This window comes from Lissotriton vulgaris, chromosome 9 (assembly GCF_964263255.1).
Source record: "Lissotriton vulgaris chromosome 9, aLisVul1.2, whole genome shotgun sequence".
In the NCBI taxonomy this organism is placed as follows: Eukaryota; Metazoa; Chordata; class Amphibia; order Caudata; family Salamandridae; genus Lissotriton; species Lissotriton vulgaris.
In genome coordinates this window covers 1231337275-1231362599 of record NC_141697.1, presented here as the reverse complement: position 1 = coordinate 1231362599, position 25325 = coordinate 1231337275, and the positions used below count along the sequence as shown (strand labels likewise).

The window sequence follows — 25325 nt, the reverse complement described above, 5'->3', positions numbered from 1 at the left end:
TCCGCTAGGCTTCTTAATTCCAAGTATGGGTGAATTACAGGGACTGCTCATCACTTCCTGAATGATGTTTGCTTTGAGCAATCTGTTTAATTCCTTTGCGACTCCTTCTTTCACTTCTGCACTCATTTTATACTGTTTGGTATTTGGGTATACAGCATTTGCTTTTATAGCTATTTTAACTGGGTCTACATTTGCCATTAAGCCTACATCTTTTCCAGTAAAATCCCAAACTTCAGGTATTACACTCGATTGGAGTTCTTCAGGTAGACTTTCAATGGACATGGGCTTAATTTCTGTGTCGGGCCTCAGTAACATCAATTTGTATAGGCCATCTTCATCTGGGGTCTGAATTTCAACACCATTTGGTGAGCAAAAGATGGTGCAACGCATTTTGCACAGCAAATCTCGTCCTAATAGGTTTACAGGACTGGAATCACAGACTACAAATCTGTGCATTTCCTTGAAATTTCCTATGGAAATTTCCATAGGTTCTGTTACCGGAGTACTGATTATTTGATTAGAAACTCCCACTACTTGGATAGCTTCTCCCGAGAGGGGTAGGTTAGGAACGTCCGCTGTTCTCACAGTGGAACGGGTAGCACCAGTGTCCAACAGAAAGGTGACATCTGTCCCTTCAACCTTTCCTTCAATGTATGGTCCAGTCTGGTCTACCGGTAAGGAGGCGCCAAGCACGCACTCCTTGTCCTCCCCTCTCAGGCCCCGTCAGTATTGATCATCACAGAGAAAAGTATCATTTAACAGGTACTGTGGAATGGGTGCATTTCTTTCATTCTCTCCTTCCCACACTTCGACCCTTTCATTCTGTTGACCCTGATTCCTATAATTCTGTCTAAGAGCGCGTGGCACCGGGGGTTGATTTACCTGCTGTTGGGTCTTTCGGATCCCCTCTTTCTGCACCTATGGATTTAAACCATTTACGGGGGCATTATCAGCCTGCGAATGCGGACACTTATCTCTCCAATGCCCCACACCCGTGACAGGGGAATTTTCCCATAGCCTCTTCTCTACTCATTTTTACCCGGGGCCTGCCTCCACCCCCAGCATTCGGATTTTGTGCATTATTAGTATTAGTCATTTTACTTAACTGTTTTTCTTGTTGTTCAGCTAATTTTACCTGAGCCCTCATTACCTTCTCCTTTAGGGCTTTCTTTTTGTTCTCGATCTCATCTTCGCAGTATTTGGCATATTTGAGAACATCATCAATGGGTTTCCCTTGCCAACTGATTTTGTTGTCTCTAATCCACTGGGATATTTCAGGCCTCAATCCTAACACGAATCGATAACTGAAATGGGTCATATCCTTCATGTCCACATTATCGATTCCACTGTAAGTTTTGAACACCTGTAGTAACCTTTCATAAAAGGAGTGGACTGATTCATCACGCTCTTGGGTAGTTCTATCTATACGGGTCCAATCAGTTTCCTTTGCAGGTACCTTTTTCTTCAAGTATTGTATGACTTGTTCATACTTTCTCATTACTTCAGGTGCGGGAGCTCCAGTTACAGAGTCTCTCTCGTACTCCTCACTGGGCCAATCGATTTCAATTTTGCAGTCGGTCCACAAATCTACAGGCACCACAATGTCGAAAAAACCATCCAGGTCTTTCAGAAGACATTTCTGAACTTTTATGAAGCGTTCGACCTGTCGGTACCAATCGACTGGTTTCTCCCGTAATTTTGGAAAGTCATTGGTAAATGATACTGTATCTTGTCTGGACCAAGGGACATGGACATATTTTCCCCCTGGGACTTCTCTCATGGGACATAATTTTTCTGGTTTGTCCACTTCTTGTAGGGCGTACTCAGCAGTCCGTGGTCGCTCCTTGCTATCCTCCTTTTTCTTTGCCCACCTGGCTTTCCACTTGTCTAGATCTCCCCATTTCTGTGCTAAGTTTATCAGTTCCTTAATCTGCGTCTTCTTCCCTGCGGTATTCAGGTTTTCTAGATCTTTGTCTGAAAATTCTACCCTATAGGATTTCTGTAGTACCTTGGATCTGCTGATATCTATTCCCATACATACTGCCGTGTCCATTAATTTGTCATAGTATATTTTTGCGTTCCGAGTAAGGTGTTTGCACATGAACAACAACTCATCTTCCTCCCGGACATTCAATCGTTCTAAACCCACATTCCCTGCGCTCAGTTCCTCTAGCTCTATTCTTAGCTTATAAATATCTAGTGGTTTCGGATGAGGGGTTCCCTTTTCTAATTCTCGGGTCCATCTTTCTATTTCCTCGGGAGTTACCACTGTCGCACTTTGAGTTCCTGATGAAGACTCTATTAGTACGTCTTTGTTCCCAGTCTGAGTTCCCGTTCGAGACATACTAGTTCCCTGTTCCCTGTTAGGCAGATCCATCAAGGAAGCCATGGACTCACATTCACTTGCTTGGTCATCAATAATGAGTGGTTCCCTTCTGGGCGGGGGCATCATCGGGGTTATGACTGGAGTTTTTGGAGTATTCATTCTGTCCCCATATAGGGGAAAAACTGGACCAATGGTTACTGGAATCGTCAGGGCTTCAGGATTTGGATTAATCTGAGCTATGGCATGTGTTGGACGTGGCCCATCTGGCAGGTCCGCCCCTGAAGTTTTTATGGTATATGTAACCTGGGGAGGGTGATTTCCCCTCTGAGTGAGTGTGAGGAGAGAGCGACCTACCCTTCCATAGGAATGCATGGGGAATGGATGAGTCCTCGGTAGTTCCCGATGCGTAGGGTGTGCAGGGTCAAGTCTGGTATGTATGAACTCGTGAGATTGAATGCTGCGCAACGGTATATGAGGTATGAGTGTGTCTAGTGTAGAAGTCCCCCTTTTGGAAGTTGGCATATTTGTGGAATATGTGCCTGGCGTATGATTGGCCGGGGCTGGCTGGTGAGCCTGGCTCCCAGGATCTGGGAGGGTCTGCCCCGGTGGTGAATGGAGTGTTTAGCATGCTGATGTGAGGGGAGGAGTGAGCCTGGGTCTGCTTGTGGATTGACTGTCTGGTTTGAGTGTCATGAATGAGGCTGGGTTTTCCCCAGACAATGCTGGCTCCACCCCCTGGGGTGCGGCTGATGTTCCTAGCCTGGCCAGTGTAAAGAATCCCCCCATAACCAGTTCCAGCTGGTTCTCCCCCTGCCTGCCCCTTCAGACCAAGAATGTGTGTATAAAAAGGGTGCTGTGACACTCTGGACTTGTTCTTGTTCTCAAACTTGAATCTACCAGGAGCTGCTGCTGCTTGGGCTCAGGGTTGGTTTGCCTCCCTGGGCCCTGCCCTACTCCCGGACTCCTGATGGTTTTCCCCCTCCGAGGAGCGGCTACGCTCCACCTGAGGTCCTAGACTCCCTATGGACCTTGCAACCTTTATCTGGCCTCTGGGAAACGCTTTTCTCCTGATCCCTAGCGCTGAGAGCGCGGCATCTATACCCTAGCGCTTGGGAGCGCTGGATTCATCGAGCCGGTGCCACCCGGCATTTGCCCTGCCCCACGGAGTTGCCAGACGCCCAGCGAGTGCCTACCTCGCCTACCTCCTTGCGTGGCCTGTTTACGAGGAAGCCTACTCCTCGCTACCTCCCCGAGTTCACCGCTGCAGCCCGGAGTCGGCTGTGGAGGCGCTGTGCCCGCCTCCCTATCCAGGGCCGCGCTGCCATTGGCGGCCCCGGAGAAAGCATTGCCGCCCCGCTATTGGTCCTGGCCGCCGGGACTCCTACCGCGTCATTGCGGGGCCGCGCAGGGATTGGCCCGACCTTGAAGGGCTTCCCCAGGCGCACCCGGCAGTCGAGGGCTCTCCCGGAGGAGGGAGCGCCGCCATCGCCATGCCGAAGAGCTGAGGCCCCATGGAGCCGCCGCCTCTAACAACGGGTGAGTGCGGGCGGGCTACGGGACGCTCCTCTGCCTTGGGGAGTGCTGTGGGTCCGCGAGGCCTCCTCCCTGGGCCCCAGAGTCCGGAAGGACTCCCACGATGCTTCGCCTACGGCTCCTCCTTCCTTGAGCCCCAGAGAGGCTCCCTCTTGGCCCCCTCCACCTCCGAGCCCGGCGAGGCTCCCCCTTTGGGCCTCTTTGCTTCCGAGCCCGGCGAGGCTCCCCCTTTGGCCCTCTTTGCTTCCAAGCCCGGCGAGGCTCCGCCTTGGGCCCCCCCCCTCATCTCTGAGCCCGGCGAGGCTCCCCCTTTGGCCCCATTTACTTCCGAGCCCTGCGAGGCTCCACCGTGCCAATGCCCCCCCTCGTTCTCGAGCCCGAGTGGCTCCTCCAGTTGGCACTCCTTGTCCCCAGGGTCGGCGAGGCCCACACGACGTCCCTCAGTTGCCCAGCACTTAGTGGGCAACTGCTGCGTTTAGGTTTGCCCTGGGCTCCCTGCCATGAACATTGAGACTCTGGGCCCCTTGCCCTAGAAAGGCCCGCTGGCCTGTGGATGGCTATGGACTAAGACTAGAGTGATCCCTACAAGTATTCTATGTGCACCTCTACCGGTGCTCCTGTATGTTGTGTACCTTGACCTCCTTCGCCCCCCTCTGAATATCAGATGTCCCCTGTATGTGATTCCTAGCAGTGGTCCCTTGGCCCTGCGCCGTACCTTCTTCCCTGTAGCCCCTGCCCGTGCCCCTGGCACCTTGTACAATGTATGTTCCTATGTGTCCTGCTTAATACAGAAACTATTTTTATATATATATGGTGTGGAGTTCCTTTTGTGGGAGGCCGGGGATGTTGTTGTTGGTGGGTGCGTGCGCAAATGCTTCACATGTCCTCCGAGTTAGGCCTGGCTGCCCGCGCCGCGTTACCTAGAGGGCGAGCAGGGGTCGATTTTACATAGGAGTGGTGGTCTCTGACTGGCTGGGGTGCAAGTCCTGGCCAGCCGGGGGTCTCATTTCTTACACTGGTGGCTAGCGGTGGGATCCGGACTTGTGTTTGCGCAGTACCACAATGATAACTGGCCTCCCTACAAAACTCTGTATTGTAAATGGTCGCAAAGAAAAGAGATTATTGTTTTAAGAGTTTACGTAAATGTCCGTCCTATGAAAGATGTGTTCTGGTTAGATGGCCCTAGCTAGGGAGGGTAGATCAACTCCCTAGTACAATGTGTTTTCTGGACTCGCCAGAAGGGTGGGATCCAGTGGTGGCAGCATAATTATGTTCAATGTATATGGTCCCTGTCCATTCCTTAGAATAATGATACCTGTGCCACATAGGGTCAGGTCAGGTTGCTAAAAAATGTCTGTGAAAAATGTTAAAGATTGTTAGAAATACCCGTCCTGTGGAAAGTTTTAAGGGTTACTTAAATATCTGTTCTGTAGAAAAAAAATGTACATGTATGCTGAGAGTTAGGTGTCCCTAGCTTGGGAGGGTAAATCATCTCCCTAGTGTAATATGGTTTTTTTTTGGATTCACCAGAAGGGTGGGATCCAGTGGTGGTTGCAAAATTGTGTTCAAATATGTATGGTCCCCGTCCGTTCCTTAGAATAATGATACCTGTGCCACATAGGGTCAGGTCAGGTTGCTAAAAAATGTCTGTGAAAAATGTTAAAGATTGTTAGAAATACCCGTCCTGTGGAAAGTTTTAAGGGTTACTTAAATATCTGTTCTGTAGAAAAAAAATGTACATGTATGCTGAGAGTTAGGTGTCCCTAGCTTGGGAGGGTAAATCATCTCCCTAGTGTAATATGGTTTTTTTGGATTCACCAGAAGGGTGGGATCCAGTGGTGGTTGCAAAATTGTGTTCAAATATGTATGGTCCTTGTCCCTGCCCTAGAGTAATGGTACCTGTGCCCCGAGGGTCAGGCTGAGGAATCAGGGGCGGTGGAAAACTGTCCTACCAGTCTAGGGAACGGTATGTGCATGAATGTGAGGTATGCTGAGTAATGGAGTATGAGTTCTCTGGGATGGGGAGCTTGCTGAATCAACGTTAATCTTGTCCTTCCTTATCCTGATGAATGTGTTGGAGGCAGCATGTGTTCCGTGCCCCGCTGAATGTGGTTGATGCGTCAGGTGTCCCCCCCCCCTTTTTTTTTTGCCCTGCTAATTGTGTTTGATGCATCATGCGTTCCGTACCCCGCTGAATGTGGTTTAGGCGTCAGGTGTCGCCCTGGCTGAATTTATGTTAAGTTGTATCCCGGACAAGGAAGACCTGCTGGCTCGGCCGCGGCTTGCCTTGGGGAGAGCTGAACCTTGAGACCTGCTGGCACTGCTGCAGCTCGTTTTGTTAAAGTTATGGTAGTTGTATCCCGGACAAGGAAGACCTGCTGGCTCGGCCGCGGCTTGCCTTGGGGAGAGCTGAACCTCGAGACCTGCTGGCACGGCCGCGGCTCGTTTTGTTGAATTCATGTTAGTTGTATCCCAGACAAGGAAGACCTGCTGGCTCGGCCGCGGCTTGCCTTGGGGAGAGCTGAACCTTGAGACCGGCTAGTACTGCCGCGGCTCGTTTTTGTCGACTTTATGTTGGGTTGTATCCCGGACAAGGAAGACCTGCTGGCTCGGCCGCGGCTTGCCTTGGGGAGAGCTGAACGGTTAGTTCCCAGGTGGAAGACCAGTGGAGGAAGGAAGTTCCAAGACTGTTAGGAAAGTGTGTTCTGAGGGTGTTTCTCCTGGGAGAACGCGGAACCTCAGAAGTAGAGGTAGGGTGGGGCATTCTTGCCCGTGACCTCTGGCAAGCCTGAGGGTGTGGACCCTAGGTGGAAGGAACAGTGGTAGTCGTGGCTACCCTGAGAAAGGGAGTGGAGAAGGGCTATTGTGGGCCCGGGGTTACCACCCCCCACTTCGGATTTGCAGGGACCAGTGGTATCTGGGTGGCCTAGGGCCTGGTCCTAGTCACGGACAACTAAGGCGTGCCAGGGGGGTGGCCTGGTTGGACCTATGTCTTTATTATTTTTTTTTATTTATTTTTTTATTTTTCTTGGTTTTTAGCCTGTGTGTGTCTATCGGCCCAGGTAGGCGTCGAACTGGAGGGTGTCTCGGTAGCGCGAGCCACGTCCATGTTCTACCGCCCTGCAGCAGGGAAGTCCATCACGGTAGTGATTGGTCTACCCGGCGTTTGGGCTGGGAGGGGCATGTGTTGGACGTGGCCCATCTGGCAGGTCCGCCCCTGAAGTTTTTATGGTATATGTAACCTGGGGAGGGTGATTTCCCCTCTGAGTGAGTGTGAGGAGAGAGCGACCTACCCTTCCATAGGAATGCATGGGGAATGGATGAGTCCTCGGTAGTTCCCGATGCGTAGGGTGTGCAGGGTCAAGTCTGGTATGTATGAACTCGTGAGATTGAATGCTGCGCAACGGTATATGAGGTATGAGTGTGTCTAGTGTAGAAGTCCCCCTTTTGGAAGTTGGCATATTTGTGGAATATGTGCCTGGCGTATGATTGGCCGGGGCTGGCTGGTGAGCCTGGCTCCCAGGATCTGGGAGGGTCTGCCCCGGTGGTGAATGGAGTGTTTAGCATGCTGATGTGAGGGGAGGAGTGAGCCTGGGTCTGCTTGTGGATTGACTGTCTGGTTTGAGTGTCATGAATGAGGCTGGGTTTTCCCCAGACAATGCTGGCTCCACCCCCTGGGGTGCGGCTGATGTTCCTAGCCTGGCCAGTGTAAAGAATCCCCCCATAACCAGTTCCAGCTGGTTCTCCCCCTGCCTGCCCCTTCAGACCAAGAATGTGTGTATAAAAAGGGTGCTGTGACACTCTGGACTTGTTCTTGTTCTCAAACTTGAATCTACCAGGAGCTGCTGCTGCTTGGGCTCAGGGTTGGTTTGCCTCCCTGGGCCCTGCCCTACTCCCGGACTCCTGATGGTTTTCCCCCTCCGAGGAGCGGCTACGCTCCACCTGAGGTCCTAGACTCCCTATGGACCTTGCAACCTTTATCTGGCCTCTGGGAAACGCTTTTCTCCTGATCCCTAGCGCTGAGAGCGCAGCATCTATACCCTAGCGCTTGGGAGCGCTGGATTCATCGAGCCGGTGCCACCCGGCATTTGCCCTGCCCCACGGAGTTGCCAGACGCCCAGCGAGTGCCTACCTCGCTGTAGGAAGGTGGATATCTGACTATGGTTACCCCCAAACTTTTTGCCTGGTGTTTAGCTGGTTTTTGACTTAGTTGGCCTGGGATCCTGCTATTCAGGGCCCCAGGCTGATTGCTCTCTCCTTAAAATGGACTCCATGTACCTTAGGTGCATAACACAATTGGAACTGGTTCACCTTATGAGCCCCTGTAATAGTGCACCCTAGGTGCCCAGGGCATAGGTGTATCCAAGGCCTACCAGGGGCTGCAGCACGTATTGTGCCACCCCTGGCCTGGCCTCCATCTTTGACACAACTGGCTGATCACTCAGCTGGGGTAAGTCGGTGTAACCACCTCTTACTTAGGTACAGTATGTCTGTGCCTAACCCTAAACTGGACACATATGTTCCTATCAGCCACTCCTATGGAAGGCCTCATCAATCCTGGAGGCAGAGTGCTTGGAAATATGTGAGATGGTGCTCTGGCATGAGCTGAGCCTGTCTGCAGCTGTCGGGAACGACTCCCTAAGCTGTTCCGGGATATTGCCATACCATATACTCTTAAGTGCATTATAATCCTCGCGGTTAAATGCTAACTTTGGTTTGGCTTTATCAAAACATGTCGAGTAAGGTGTCATACGAATTGGAATACTATCCCCTCGCCAATTCTGGCGACGGGGATAGCATTCCACCCTTCTAGAGGGACACGACATGTGCGTAGCCTTAACCCCGGTTAAAGTTAAACAGAGCCTCAGCTTCACAAAATGGACGCTGCCACCACAGACACAAGTCTGGCCTCCTGCTGCTGACCGAAACTCGGCAGATGGTGGCCTGGACAAAGGGTTTCCTGCCTTGGGAGGTGCGAGCACCACCCCAGACAGGATTTTGTGTATTAGGTAGGACAGGGCTGAAAAGAATCAGACATGCCCGGGGCACACAAGGTGTCCCCGTGCATAGGCCAGTCCAAACCGGTTCTGGGGCCTTCCAGCCCCAGTCCTGGCGCGGAGCTGGACAAAGGAAAGGGGGTGTAACCGCCCCCCTTCCTGGTTCCTCCCAGAGGAGGGACCTAGTAGGTGATCCACCCCCAGTTTGGGAATAAGAGGGGGAGCAGTGCCATTGCACAGCAGATCATCCCGAAATCAACTTAAAACTAAGAAGAAGACTGGACTTCGACATTCTGCTGCACAGAAGACTGAAGAAGAATCTCCCTTGTGGCCAAGGAGTGACCACCCTGTGAACACAGGTACCAACCAGCGACTCGACGTCTGCTTTGCCGCCGCCTCCCGCCGGAGACCGAGCCCAGAGCCCGACAAGAACCAGACTCCCAGACCTCTCAGAGCCCGATCCACAGTCCCTGCGAAGAAGGGACCCGTGGAGGCACCGAGCGACGTGGGACCGGACCTCTTGAAAGACACCCGACAAGCTGACTGCGCAGCTTCTGAGGCATCCTCGACGTTGTGCTTTGGGGATTGAGAACCCCCACCACCGAGCAGCCCTTGCACCGAAGATCAGCCCTCCAGCATCTCCACGATCTGCGTGGGGCCCTTTTGCATTGTGCCACTCGACGCGCCATCCCGGCCACTAGCCACGCGGCCAGCGGCCATCTTGGCGACGAACCCGAAGATTTAAACAGCAGGTCTGGTTGCTCCAGACCTACCCAAGCTCCTGTGAAAAGGAGCCCTCGCTCTGACCTTGCTGGTCCGAGTGAACAGCATCTTTCGACTCCTGCGTGGCTTGCATTTGCCAAGGCCTGTTTGCTCCGATCAGGTCGCCGACACCGCCAACAGCGAGAAGCCTACGTGGGACAGCTCGTGACCGACTCCTGGACGTCCTCGACCCCGGGTATCCACGTGGCTGCAGAAAGAAGCTACCCGACAACGCCTGTTTGCACCCGACATCGCCTGGTTCCACTCTGGTTCCACGGTAGTCACTGGCTAGTGACTTTGAACACTGTCCCCTCTGCTTTCAGGTCTTCAACTCTTCAGATCCACCCTTGGATCCACCGGAACTCTTCTCATCGAGCCGCCTGCAGCATCTTTAGCTCCAAGCACCATCGACCAGCGTGACGAAACCCGACACATCTTCGACCCTGTGCACCCGCTTCCTGTGGGTGAGGTAACTCAGCTCCGCCGGTGCTCCTGCACTGGTACACATCCCAAGGGCCTGTGTTTTAAGTTTCAGCTCCGTAGGCCACTCGGAAGGTTCCTAACTTTCTAACTTTGTGCTTTTTACGCACCATAGACTTTGTATTGAGAAGTGCGTGCACTTTGAACACTGCACCCGAGTCCCGTGGGCCTTTCCCGACTTAGTTAACTCCAGTCTCGAATAGCTCCAGCGATTCCCAAGGCCCTAGGCCTCTTCACTTTCCTTTAGGTATCTCTTATACCACTTATTTAGTATATGGTTTAGGTGGCCCCTAGGGCTCATCCATATTGTGCAACTTTTGTGTATTTTAAACTGTCTTGTGATTTTACGCTTGTGCTTCTGTGCTCATAAAGAGTCCAGGGGATTTTAATAGTTAATAAATCAATATATATTTTCAATATATATCTGTGTGGTGTCCCTTTCATTTGGTATTCAAGGGGGTTGTGTATGGTATAACAGCTGGCTTCACATGCCTTTCAGAGTTTAGCCTAAGACTGCTTTGTCCACGTTACCACTAGGATAACTGGTCTACAAGGTTGAATTACAACCATCATCATAAGGGTTGCTTGGCATGGTACAAAGTGATCACTAGAATTAGTGAGCATTATATACCAGGCCAACTTCTCACATTGGTGAGCAGCGGATTGGGATCTGAGCTTGCTGTTGTTTTACCATTACAATCTTTGAGATTATCATTTGAAAGATCATACAGGTACCTGCTAGGTACATATAAAACAAGACTAGTATACTTAAGTTCTACTGAACTTAGTTGTTGTAGAGCAAAGGGAGTAGCACACCCTAGCTACAACTACTAGATAGGTTTAGTAGGTAAACACCAGTGTAGGTAGATTGCAACACATCCACCCACACTAGAGCAATGTCTGGAACAGAGGGGTCCAGTGGACTTACTCCTGTTGAGAGTGACCCTCCAAGGGCACCATCCCAGTTTGCTATTTTTCCCTTTAAGGAATTAAGACAGCTTTGTGTCTTAAGGGGTCTGAAGACAGGGCCTTCCCCTACTACAGACCACCTAAGAGAGCTCTTGGATCAGTCTGAGGCTCTAAAGACCTCTAAAGCAAACCCCACAGGGGATGCTGAAGGAGGCCATCCTTCAGAGGATGACACTGTAGACACCCCTGCCCCTATCATCCTGGTAGATGAGGAAGCCTCCACCACTGGAGCTCCTCAGGTAGATGTAGAGGAAGAAGAAGAGGAGGAGGAGGTGGAAAGCAGTGAGTCAGATGATGACAGAGATAGTCAGGTGCTGGTCAGTAGACTGAACCAGGCTAACTTAAGTCAACTTGGGAATGAATCAGGTAACAACCCATTCAGACCCCCAGGTGGACTTAACCAGGGCCATAGGAGGAGGAGGCATCACTCAGGTGAATCCAATACCTCCCATGTCTCTAGAGGCTCTCATGGTCACTCCAGGAAGGAGATGACTAGCCCTCAGAGAAGGGAACATGAGGCCAAGATGAGAGAGGCTGAGCTTAGGATCCAGAGGCAAGAACTAGAGGTTGCCCTGGCCAAGGAGAAACTTGCTAGAGCAAGACAGCCTAGAGAGAGTGGATTAGGATCCACTGGTGGCAGCACTATCCAGAAGGATAAAGACAGGTCTTTTGATACAAGAAACCTGAGTAAGATTGTGCCCCCCTACAAAGCTGGGGATGATATCCACAAATGGATGACTGCACTTGAGAGAGCCTGCATGGTACAGCAGATTCCTCAGGAGCAGTGGGCAGCAATCTTGTGGCTCTCCTTTGAAGGTAGAGGCAGAGACAGACTCCTCACAGTTAGTGATGAGGATTCTAGAAACTACATGGTCCTGAAGAGTGCTCTGATTGATGGGTTAGGCTTAACCACTGAACAGTACAGGTTAATGTTCAGAGATACCCAGAAGACACAGACTCAGGACTGGTCTGAATTTGTTGAGTGTGCCACTAAGGCTCTGGAGGGCTGGTTGCTGGGAAGTAAGGTTACTGACTATACAGGATTGTATAATTTAATTATGAGAGAGCAAATCTTAAGTAATTGTCAAAATCAGCTTCTACATCAGCACCTGGTTGACTCTGATCTGACCTCCCCACAAGAATTGGGTAGGAGGGCAGACAAATGGGTCAGAACCAGGATCAGGCCTAAGAACCAGGGTGGTGACCAAAAGAAAGAGACTACCAAGCCTCAAGAGAAGGGTGGGGATAAAAGTAAGGAAAAGACTTCCCCAGGGCCCCAAAACTCCAAGAATGGGGGTGGGTCCCAAGACACTTCTACATCCCAGGAAAAGCCTTATTGTCATACCTGTAAACAGGTGGGGCATTACAAAACAGATAGCTGTTGTCCCAAGAATGGCAATAAGGAGAATATACCTCCAGGTAAGGCTCCAACACCTCCTGTCACTGTTAGCAGTGGTCCCCCAGGTGGTGGGAGCACCCCCAAGAATTTGGGTGGGTTTACTTTTGGAGGACAGGTGGACTCTGGCCTATCCAGGTCCCCTAACTCAGATACTCTTGTCTATGAGACTGGCATGGGGTTTGCCAATTTCACTGCTTGCCCAAACACTTTGAGCAAGTATAGACAGGAGCCCCTCATCAATGGCTTGAAAGTTGAGGCCTTCAGAGACACAGGGGCTAGCATCACCATGGTGGCTGAATGTCTAGTCCCCTCAAGGCAACTTTTACCTGATGCCAAATATCAGGTGACAAACATTGATGGCATAGAATCCAATCATCCCATGGCAGTAGTCAATCTTAGCTGGGGAGGTGTCACTGGCCCAAAGAGAGTGGCAGTGTCAGCAAACTTGCCTGTAGATTGCCTACTGGGTAATGATTTGGAAATCTCAGCCTGGGCTGAGGTTGAACAGCAAACCCATTCTAGAATGGTAAATCTCCATGGAAAGGTTAGTGGGGCTGTAATGGCTACAGCCCCAATTCAAGATGTCCTTCCTGAAAAGGTTGGGAGGGCTGAGCAAACCTCAGCCCCATCTTTAGATAACTTCCCTCCTGAAAAGAGTAGCAGGGCTGTACTAGTAACAGCCCATACCCAAACTGAGTCTCCTCCTGAAAAGGTTGGTGGGGCTGTGATGGCCACAGCCCAAACTCAAACTGATACATGGGTAGTGAAGCCTGAAATGATGGATCACTCCACCCAAACAGAGAGCATTGAGGAGGAAGAGAAATCTCCCTCCCCCCAGACTTTAGGAAAAGATCAGCCTCCTCAGGGAACTGATCTTACCCCTGATGAAGGAACTGTCCCAGAGGTTGTTAGGCCTGGCCTGACAGAGCCTCTGATGGCAGTGGACCCTTCTCAGGAGGGACCCAGTCTGGAGCAGGTAACCTGCCCCTCTCTACCTTGCCTTACTCAGCCCAGGGCTGCAGAGGACAAGAAGGACAGTGAGACCCAAAGGGCCCCCTGTCAAATAAAGCACCCCCATCAACAGATTAGGGGCACCGAAACTAGTAGCCCTAGTGAGGTGAAAACTTTAAAAACTCCTGAGGGATCCCCCTTAAAAGTAGTTAGGGACCTCCCCCAGATGGATATTGTTGGGCACAGCCAAACCTGGGACCAAAAGGCCCCAAACCTGACCTGTCCCTCCAGTAAGCCAAACAGAGGGACCCAGCCTCCAGCTTTAGGTAGCCAGAGGTTGACCCTGAGAGCACAGTGCAACTCAGTCAGAGAAAGAAAGGCACACATGGTGGAGAGTGATTGGAGGAAGCTGAGCCCTACAGAGGAAACTCACTTCAGTACTCCATCCCAACACCAGCCTTTGACTTTGCAAAGACACACCACAGGTAGAGATTCCCTATGGTGGAGACCCTCAGATACCCTTAGGGTGAGGGATTGCTTAGTGGACCATGAGACAGGGGGTTACCAAGCCAGAGCTGGTACTTCCTTATATGGCCACTTAGGCAATATAGGCTTACCTGGTCAAGGATAGCCTTATCTCCTTTCGTTTGGGGGGGGGTTATGTAGGAAGGTGGATATCTGACTATGGTTACCCCCAAACTTTTTGCCTGGTGTTTAGCTGGTTTTTGACTTAGTTGGCCTGGGATCCTGCTATTCAGGGCCCCAGGCTGATTGCTCTCTCCTTAAAATGGACTCCATGTACCTTAGGTGCATAACACAATTGGAACTGGTTCACCTTATGAGCCCCTGTAATAGTGCACCCTAGGTGCCCAGGGCATAGGTGTATCCAAGGCCTACCAGGGGCTGCAGCACGTATTGTGCCACCCCTGGCCTGGCCTCCATCTTTGACACAACTGGCTGATCACTCAGCTGGGGTAAGTCGGTGTAACCACCTCTTACTTAGGTACAGTATGTCTGTGCCTAACCCTAAACTGGACACATATGTTCCTATCAGCCACTCCTATGGAAGGCCTCATCAATCCTGGAGGCAGAGTGCTTGGAAATATGTGAGATGGTGCTCTGGCATGAGCTGAGCCTGTCTGCAGCTGTCGGGAACGACTCCCTAAGCTGTTCCGGGATATTGCCATACCATATACTCTTAAGTGCATTATAATCCTCGCGGTTAAATGCTAACTTTGGTTTGGCTTTATCAAAACATGTCGAGTAAGGTGTCATACGAATTGGAATACTATCCCCTCGCCAATTCTGGCGACGGGGATAGCATTCCACCCTTCTAGAGGGACACGACATGTGCGTAGCCTTAACCCCGGTTAAAGTTAAACAGAGCCTCAGCTTCACAAAATGGACGCTGCCACCACAGACACAAGTCTGGCCTCCTGCTGCTGACCGAAACTCGGCAGATGGTGGCCTGGACAAAGGGTTTCCTGCCTTGGGAGGTGCGAGCACCACCCCAGACAGGATTTTGTGTATTAGGTAGGACAGGGCTGAAAAGAATCAGACATGCCCGGGGCACACAAGGTGTCCCCGTGCATAGGCCAGTCCAAACCGGTTCTGGGGCCTTCCAGCCCCAGTCCTGGCGCGGAGCTGGACAAAGGAAAGGGGGTGTAACCGCCCCCCTTCCTGGTTCCTCCCAGAGGAGGGACCTAGTAGGTGATCCACCCCCAGTTTGGGAATAAGAGGGGGAGCAGTGCCATTGCACAGCAGATCATCCCGAAATCAACTTAAAACTAAGAAGAAGACTGGACTTCGACATTCTGCTGCACAGAAGACTGAAGAAGAATCTCCCTTGTGGCCAAGGAGTGACCACCCTGTGAACACAGGTACCAACCAGCGACTCGACGTCTGCTTTGCCGCCGCCTCCCGCCGGAGACCGAGCCCAGAGCCCGACAAGAACCAGACTCCCAGACCTCTCAGAGCCCGATCCACAGTCCCTGCGAAGAAGGGACCCGTGGAGGCACCGAGCGACGTGGGACCGGACCTCTTGAAAGACACCCGACAAGCTGACTGCGCAGCTTCTGAGGCATCCTCGACGTTGTGCTTTGGGGATTGAGAACCCCCACCACCGAGCAGCCCTTGCACCGAAGATCAGCCCTCCAGCATCTCCACGATCTGCGTGGGGCCCTTTTGCATTGTGCCACTCGACGCGCCATCCCGGCCACTAGCCACGCGGCCAGCGGCCATCTTGGCGACGAACCCGAAGATTTAAACAGCAGGTCTGGTTGCTCCAGACCTACCCAAGCTCCTGTGAAAAGGAGCCCTCGCTCTGACCTTGCTGGTCCGAGTGAACAGCATCTTTCGACTCCTGCGTGGCTTGCATTTGCCAAGGCCTGTTTGCTCCGATCAGGTCGCCGACACCGCCAACAGCGAGAAGCCTACGTGGGACAGCTCGTGACCGACTCCTGGACGTCCTCGACCCCGGGTATCCACGTGGCTGCAGAAAGAAGCTACCCGACAACGCCTGTTTGCACCCGACATCGCCTGGTTCCACTCTGGTTCCACGGTAGTCACTGGCTAGTGACTTTGAACACTGTCCCCTCTGCTTTCAGGTCTTCAACTCTTCAGATCCACCCTTGGATCCACCGGAACTCTTCTCATCGAGCCGCCTGCAGCATCTTTAGCTCCAAGCACCATCGACCAGCGTGACGAAACCCGACACATCTTCGACCCTGTGCACCCGCTTCCTGTGGGTGAGGTAACTCAGCTCCGCCGGTGCTCCTGCACTGGTACACATCCCAAGGGCCTGTGTTTTAAGTTTCAGCTCCGTAGGCCACTCGGAAGGTTCCTAACTTTCTAACTTTGTGCTTTTTACGCACCATAGACTTTGTATTGAGAAGTGCGTGCACTTTGAACACTGCACCCGAGTCCCGTGGGCCTTTCCCGACTTAGTTAACTCCAGTCTCGAATAGCTCCAGCGATTCCCAAGGCCCTAGGCCTCTTCACTTTCCTTTAGGTATCTCTTATACCACTTATTTAGTATATGGTTTAGGTGGCCCCTAGGGCTCATCCATATTGTGCAACTTTTGTGTATTTTAAACTGTCTTGTGATTTTACGCTTGTGCTTCTGTGCTCATAAAGAGTCCAGGGGATTTTAATAGTTAATAAATCAATATATATTTTCAATATATATCTGTGTGGTGTCCCTTTCATTTGGTATTCAAGGGGGTTGTGTATGGTATAACAGCTGGCTTCACATGCCTTTCAGAGTTTAGCCTAAGACTGCTTTGTCCACGTTACCACTAGGATAACTGGTCTACAAGGTTGAATTACAACCATCATCATAAGGGTTGCTTGGCATGGTACAAAGTGATCACTAGAATTAGTGAGCATTATATACCAGGCCAACTTCTCACACTCGCCTACCTCCTTGCGTGGCCTGTTTACGAGGAAGCCTACTCCTCGCTACCTCCCCGAGTTCACCGCTGCAGCCCGGAGTCGGCTGTGGAGGCGCTGTGCCCGCCTCCCTATCCAGGGCCGCGCTGCCATTGGCGGCCCCGGAGAAAGCATTGCCGCCCCGCTATTGGTCCTGGCCGCCGGGACTCCTACCGCGTCATTGCGGGGCCGCGCAGGGATTGGCCCGACCTTGAAGGGCTTCCCCAGGCGCACCCGGCAGTCGAGGGCTCTCCCGGAGGAGGGAGCGCCGCCATCGCCATGCCGAAGAGCTGAGGCCCCATGGAGCCGCCGCCTCTAACAACGGGTGAGTGCGGGCGGGCTACGGGACGCTCCTCTGCCTTGGGGAGTGCTGTGGGTCCGCGAGGCCTCCTCCCTGGGCCCCAGAGTCCGGAAGGACTCCCACGATGCTTCGCCTACGGCTCCTCCTTCCTTGAGCCCCAGAGAGGCTCCCTCTTGGCCCCCTCCACCTCCGAGCCCGGCGAGGCTCCCCCTTTGGGCCTCTTTGCTTCCGAGCCCGGCGAGGCTCCCCCTTTGGCCCTCTTTGCTTCCAAGCCCGGCGAGGCTCCGCCTTGGGCCCCCCCCCTCATCTCTGAGCCCGGCGAGGCTCCCCCTTTGGCCCCATTTACTTCCGAGCCCTGCGAGGCTCCACCGTGCCAATGCCCCCCCTCGTTCTCGAGCCCGAGTGGCTCCTCCAGTTGGCACTCCTTGTCCCCAGGGTCGGCGAGGCCCACACGACGTCCCTCAGTTGCCCAGCACTTAGTGGGCAACTGCTGCGTTTAGGTTTGCCCTGGGCTCCCTGCCATGAACATTGAGACTCTGGGCCCCTTGCCCTAGAAAGGCCCGCTGGCCTGTGGATGGCTATGGACTAAGACTAGAGTGATCCCTACAAGTATTCTATGTGCACCTCTACCGGTGCTCCTGTATGTTGTGTACCTTGACCTCCTTCGCCCCCCTCTGAATATCAGATGTCCCCTGTATGTGATTCCTAGCAGTGGTCCCTTGGCCCTGCGCCGTACCTTCTTCCCTGTAGCCCCTGCCCGTGCCCCTGGCACCTTGTACAATGTATGTTCCTATGTGTCCTGCTTAATACAGAAACTATTTTTATATATATATGGTGTGGAGTTCCTTTTGTGGGAGGCCGGGGATGTTGTTGTTGGTGGGTGCGTGCGCAAATGCTTCACATGTCCTCCGAGTTAGGCCTGGCTGCCCGCGCCGCGTTACCTAGAGGGCGAGCAGGGGTCGATTTTACATAGGAGTGGTGGTCTCTGACTGGCTGGGGTGCAAGTCCTGGCCAGCCGGGGGTCTCATTTCTTACAGCATGTATGAGATCATTCCGCTGTCCTCTCAGGGCATCCCTTTCCTGCTCGTGTAATACTCGATTCATGGGGGGATCCTGTATCATTTGGGGTACTAAAGAAGGATATATATTCGGAGCAGATGGAGTGGATAAAACTGGTCTTTCCTCGCCAAAGGGGTTGTAATTCGGGACCACGGGGTCGGGTCTACCAAATCCCTCTCCTCCCGCTCTTTTCTGTTCTATCCCTGTGGAATCGGCTTCACTAGTACTTCTTCTTCCTGAAGGTCTCAATGGAGTAGTTAAGCCTTGAGATCTGGTGTCTTCATTATAAGGCGGGGGACCTTTCATAAATAAGTCCTCTAAAAATTCATCTTCCGATTCACCCAGGGGCATCATGTGTCGGGTTTTCTCAGTACATTTCTTCCCTCCCATCATTTCATTAGCTCCGAACATGGGGAATAACCCTTCTACCATCATATTTTGTCTCCACTGTTTCAATTTCTGCTCCTTGGTTTCCTTTACCATTTTTGGATACCATCGGGTCACTCCCTTGTCCATTCGGGGTCTGTCTCGCTCTAGAGCCTCAATTTCCCATTCCTCTAGAGCTTCATACTGAGTTAATCTAGGTCTGGGATGTAATTCATTCATTCGGGTCCTCAGGTTAAATAGGACTCTCCCGTTAAAAGTACCATCAATGGGAAAGGCTAAAACTCCATCCTCCGCAGTGTACTTTACCCAGTTCTCTAACCATACACAGGTATGATACCCTTTTTCTAACATCATGAAAGAGGCTGGAGTATCTGGCGGAGGAATGATCACGCCCTCCCTAGTTCGTACGGGTTTGTCAGTTTTGAAGAAATTCTTTATCTTGCTGGCAAATGACATTTTTCTCTTTCCTCCGTACATGTTGTGAGGTCTGCCTCTGCTCATCAACTCTTTATGACACCCTAGATTTCGTGGATCATGCAGAAAATCAGGGTACCACATACACCGCTCGTAACAATCTATAAGCTCGGTGCGGAAAATTTTTACTTCGTTTGTGCTTCCAATGCTAGCGCGACTCCAATTTCTCAACAACGAATCAGTACAGAGGTTGCAAAAGTTCCTGACCAATGAGTGCGCGGCCTTTTCGCGAGACGCGTTCTCACGCTCCGGCACTCACCCCTCCCTTACAATTTTAGCTTCACTACACACCCCGCTGGTTTAGCCAATCCCAGCGCGGCACGGAGTGACGTCAGAGCAGCCCTTCGACTGTCTCCCTCCTTTACAAGGTAACGGAAACTTTGTATTTTCTCTAAGGTGCTATGGTTAATTTTAGTCAACAACGTGTAACATTCGCCATTGTGTAGGAGTGTTCTAAAGAGATAGAAAGTTCTTCTTTTACTGCAAGTAAACCACTTCTGTCTACTTTTCATACACTTCGGATAGACTTCTCTTGCCTACCCTCACGCAAGCATTAGAAAACCTGCTATTACCCAGTCTCATCCACTTCTTCCCGGGATATATACTAAGCCTGGGGTTCGTCAGCGTTTCCCTTTGCTATCATACAAGCTCCGATGACTCTATTACTCCCTTAGTGTGACCCTTACTAGGTGATATCAGACCAAGGTTTCTATCAGCAGTCCCATCACTGTCATTCATACAGTTTTCCGAAAAAGACCTAATTAGCGCTTCCAGTTCCACTTGAACCATGCACTAACCTTTCCTCCCTACAAATGACCTCAGAACGCGATGGATTCTACTCACCATCCGTTATACAATTCCCCGGGGATTTCAGACAACACTCAACAATCACACACAATTGGTTAACAAAACATAAAATATTTAGCAGCAATACATATATAAAATCATTTAAAACAATTTTTGAAATCGATTTCTTTTGCAATAAAATATTAAGTAACACAATCAATATTAAAAAAACTATTTTAGCAGCACATTTATTTTTCACGGTTTCTTTTCTAACTATCTTATCTACCTATCTTACTAGTCCTAACCATCCTCTGCTTACCAGAAATTACTGATAGAGCGCGCGGGTCACCCGGGTCACTTAGATTACCAATTTTCCACGCACTGGGCCCTGGCGTGCATATGATGACCGTGTTTTGCAATGAACCGGGTGAAACCTCTGCCACGCTACTATCAGTAATCGAGTGGGTGACTCTTACACCACTCACTATTCATGTGCCTGACTTACCACAGGCACATTACTCCTGACGGATCAGGAGCTAGCAGTGGACAGGTGATAAGGGTTTCCTAAAAGGGAGAAAATTCTACTTTACACATTTAATACCTTTAGTATTTCTTTAATGTATAATGACCACAGACACCTTGATGGTTTTAAGGGTTTTATATAGTATAAGTTTAGAACGAAAATGCCATTACAAGTAGGCAAATGCCAAGTAATACATCAATGATTAGTATTAGGACCAGAATGTAACTATGGATTAAAGTGAGTATCATAGAGTAAAAGGGAACACTATAGGGCATGAATCATAATGGACATTTATCTAATACAGTTTAATCTAGGGCAAGGACGTGAGGAAGACCTAATGTGTGACCTAATAATTTTATACTACTTCCTAAACCTTATGCTATCTTTCTAACTTCACGGCAACCATACTAAGGGAAAGGGAATAAGTGGAACAATCTAGATAAACAGTCGGGTTTAACAATGTCCTATAGGAAGGGTAAAAGTGGAACATTTACTAATCATCAATTGCATAAAATTACATTCAAAGGAGAAATGGAGAATATCACAGGCAAGATTGCTTTAATCAGAGGAGGAAAAGTTAAGGGTATAGTATAGACAGACACCTATGCCAATATTTACCTAGGTGAGAATGAGGACTAACCCTGGCCACGGGTCAGTTAGGAAAGAACGGGACAAGGACCCTCAAGGATTCAGGGAATACCAGAAGGTGAGCAGGTACAGCTCATAGACAGTCAGGACAGGATACCCCTCAGGTCTGGGTCAGGACTGGGTTCACCAAGGCACGACCAACCCCTCACAGCATCGGATGCAACGCCAGCGTTACCCCCTCTCCTGCACGGAATCGGCCAATAACCCCGATTGGGTTTTCGAATCTCCCAGCAAAGTGCTTCGCTTAGCACTTAGGACTAATTTCCACCCCTTGGAGTTTGTGGAAAGTTTCAGGCAGAATGCTCCGCAGCACTCTGTATCAGGCACCTATAGAGTTCGTAGGGTCAGTGACAGGTCTGCTACTCGGAAAAGTCGGACAATTTCTCTAAGCTAAGCTAGGCTATTTATACAGGTTTAAGTCCCCAAGACCACCCATAAATGTTGCAAAATGCCAAAGTCCCATCTTCTGATTGGTCAAGGGAGGTGGTTTAAGGCATTTGTCACCACCTATATTTCTATTACGTGTTTCACGTGACATTACCCTCCCCCTAACATCTGGGTTCCCAGGCATACGTGTGGGAAAGTACAATAGTGAAGAAAAGGTTTGCAACATTGTTGCGCATTTCAGAGTAAAAATAGCAGGTCTTCAAGGGCGAAGGTGCGCCTGGAAAGGACAGTCCCCTTTTTCAATGGCCAACCGGCCAGGTTCCATTGCTGCACGTCCCAGATCTTTGATCACGTGATGAGGGATACGTCAGCTTCAAAATGGTTCCCATCCCCACTTCAAGGCCCTCATTTACGCGGTACATGAAAAGTAAGCGAAAACAAATTAATAACACAGAATAAAATGAATACACTGTACACCATGACCAACTACTCTTAATCCCTTATTTTATAATACTTATAGCATTAAGAGTAAGTGCAGAAAAGATGCATAGACAAAAGCGGCTTAAGATAGCATGAAGCATGATTAGTGACAAGCGGCCATTTTAACACCACTGCGCATGAGCGAACTTTTCCCTCCAGATTGCGAGTGCGTCACATCACATGGGTATGACCGACGCATGCGCAGACTGGATTTCTGCAAAGCGGCCATTTTATTAATGTGCAAGCTTGATTACGATGAAAAACACATAGGCAAGCCTCCTAGGGACACCCGTGTGTTGGGGAAATACAAATAAATGACAAACAATCGGAGTTAGTACAGTTATGATTTAAGGCGAGGTTCATGAAAGAGAGCAAGTCGTGTTACGTGCGAATCCTTGCTCCATCAATTCATCCTCGACTCAACGTTCTCAGTGACCAAGCAAGTCAACGCAGTCTCCTCCTGCTTCAACACCCTCTGCAAGATCTACAGATGGATCCCGACAGATACAAGAAAGACAGTCACCCAGGCCCTCGTCAGCAGAAGAGTCTACTACGGAAATGCCCTCAGCGTGGGAGCCCCGACCAAGCTCATCAATCTACTACAACTCACCCAAAACGCCTCAGCCCGACTGATCCTCGACGTACCACGACACAGCCACATTACCCCCCACCTGAGAAACCTGCAATGGCTCCCCGTCAACAAGGGAATATCCTTCAAGCTCCTCATCCACGCACACAAGGCACTCCACAAGACCGGCCCAGCCTACTTCAACATACGGCTCTCCTTCTACAGCCCCAACCGCCATCTCCGCTCCGCCGACCTCTCCCTCGCCACCGTCCCGCGCATCCCAAGAACAACCACCGGTGGGAGATCCTTCTCCCATCTCACCGCCAAGACATGGAACACCCTCCCACTGAGCCTACGCAAGGCCCGAGACCTGCTGAGCTTCAGGAGGCTACTCAAGACCCGGCTGTTCGACCAGTAGCGCCCCCCCCAGTGCCTTGAGACCCTCGCAGGTATGTAGTGCGCTTAACAAATGACTGATTGGTTGGTGGATCTCATGTGCCGGGTGGTCTTGATGGGGGCGGTGCTGTCCACGCAGTTGGTTATCCAGGCATTGAAGTTCTTGACCCTCTGATCCGGGTTTGTGGCGGCCTCTGGGTTGGATGCATTGAGCGCTACATTCTTGGAACTGTCGCTCTGTCTTTATAGTTTATAGAGACAGAAATAAAATAATGAAGATTTTTTTAAAATAAGTGTAAAAGCATTGCGGGCTTGAACTGGAGGAAGGCTCTATACAATCAAGCACCAAATATGAGCTCTGCACCTCATAGTCCACCCTCCAGAACAAACCTTTATTGGTGTCTTTAATGGGCAAAGCATTTCTAAGTGCTGATTGGTCTGTGAAGGGATAGTGGAATTCCAGCCACCATAGTGAAGCTGGCGCTGTTGTGATCTGCTGTGAACGCACTCTCACACCGGCTGACTCTCACGGGACCACCATGTGTCACACGATAACCGCTCTCTTCAAGAGGTGACCTGGTGAAGAGGCGATACCACATCAGGTGAGCTGGAACCCTCTGCTCAGAGAGCCTTTCCAGACCATGCGTGGCGACGCTGAGCAGCTGATTTCCAGTAGGGTGTCTGTGGCACCAGATGAGCTGGAAACCTCTGCACAGAGTGGGTTTCTAGACCTTGTCTATTGCACGACTCCTGTTCTGTGCAGAAAACCTGCTGTCCACATTCTGTGTGTGATGGCAGGCCCTGCATTGCATCTCCCGTGTGTGTGTGTAGAGGCAGTGTGCAGCTTGTCTTCCTGTTTCATACCTGTTGTGTGTGAGATAGCCTTGCTCTGTTTCCGCCTCTGCACGTGTCCTGTGTGCGAGGGAAGCTTGCACCCCTGCTACTTGTGTTGTACCCGTTTAGCGAGCCTTTCTTAGCCAGATTGGGAAAACCTTCCCACGGTGTGTCTTTCTGAAGTTTTGTAAACCTTTTCTCTTTAAAAAAGCCAGTACGATTGTCTTTGCCAATGTGTGTTTACTCTGTCACCGACGCGCACCTGTCCATTTATAGCGCTTCAGAGGGTCTTCTCGAGTGGTCGCCGACCCCAGACACGAACTGGTCGGACCGGACAGGATGCGTCCTGAGAAGCCGGGTGCGCACGGTGAGAAGCAGCAGCAGCCATTGGCTGTGTGTCCTGCTGCCATGGCAACCGTCTCCAGGTGACAGCAAACAGAGGCAGGAGGACGGATTCTCTGCAGGCTCCAGAGCTCCTGGTACCTGGAGGGGGCGGAGGGTCCTCGCCCCTCTGATGCTTGACGCCCAGCGGCTCGGTGGATGGAAGGGGGACAGGTCCAGTGACAACTGGTGCTGGCGCCGGCCCCCAGGCCAGGGGCAGCGACCCATCGCCGACTGGGGGACGCCAGCACACTGGTGGACGCGGGCGGCACGGGGTAAGGTTCAGCGCATGCCCTGTCCATCCACTCGCAGCGCCTAGACGCCCGCGCTCCGGCGCTAACAACCAGCTGGCATCCTTGGCACTTCGACGAGTTAGGTCTGCAGGGTTCATTGTTTAATGTACCGCATGTTTACAAATCTATGATACCCATGTAGAAAAGTTAACGTTCTCTTGCTGAAGTCCTGGAAAGTCTATTTTTTGGGAAATATCCCAGGGCGCGCGAGTGCATTTACTCGAATGTGTGTTGACTGCAAGTTGTGGTTGCACACCTGTGCCTGATGCATGCTGTGCACGAGGCTTTACGTCGCCAGTGGAGATGTCATGGGGCAATTAATTTAGCATGCCCCGCTGCCAGAAATGTTGTTTGTTGTCTTGTGCGTCCAAGAAAGACTTGCACAGCTAATTACCAAATGTAAGCCCAACCACTGGAGCACTGGAGCTTTTGTGAAGCGCTCTGACGCCTTCGGGTAAAGTCCGCGCTATATAAAATTGCATAAATAAATAAAGAAATAAATAAACGTGGCCTTCAGCTGTGTGCGGCGGTGGTGGTCACAGGCCCTGACCCGTGGCCAGAACCTGGCTTTTTGTTTTTAAAAAGTGGAGGGGGTGTATGCGCCTCCCCTTCCCGAGCCACCATTGGCCCTGCAGGGATGGGGTAAGCAGACCTCCCCCCTCCTGATTCTGGAGAGGCGCCTGGCACCCCATCCCCCGGGCCAAAACATTTATAATAGGAGATTGGGCAAATGGACCCCTCCCCAAGCCCAACTAGGTCATGGGGACCCCATCTCCTGGTACCATACACTAATTATAGAGGAAGGGGAATGTGCCCCCCCCCCCCCCGCTTCAAGCCCCAGTGGAGCCCGGGGACGTCATCCCCCCTGGGCCCAATACTATTAATAGGGAAGGGGGCACACAAACTGTAGACAGGGAAAGAATTGTGCTCGGTGACGTATCAAGCATGGGGGCGTGGGCAGG

General features: G+C 51.2%; 1 protein-coding gene and 1 long non-coding RNA gene across 2 annotated transcripts in view; both read left to right on the top strand.

Moving 5' to 3' along the window:
• The window catches only part of TTLL3 (tubulin tyrosine ligase like 3), a 306216-nt gene that overhangs the window by 107491 nt on the left and 173400 nt on the right, over window positions 1-25325 (top strand). The window lies entirely within an intron of this gene.
• Window positions 24187-25325, top strand: part of LOC147693129 (uncharacterized) — a 53979-nt gene continuing 52840 nt past the window's right edge. Inside the window, exon 1 of the long non-coding RNA XR_015299853.1 lies at window positions 24187-24345. This is a non-coding gene — a long non-coding RNA (uncharacterized LOC147693129). The remainder of the gene's footprint in view (window positions 24346-25325) is intronic.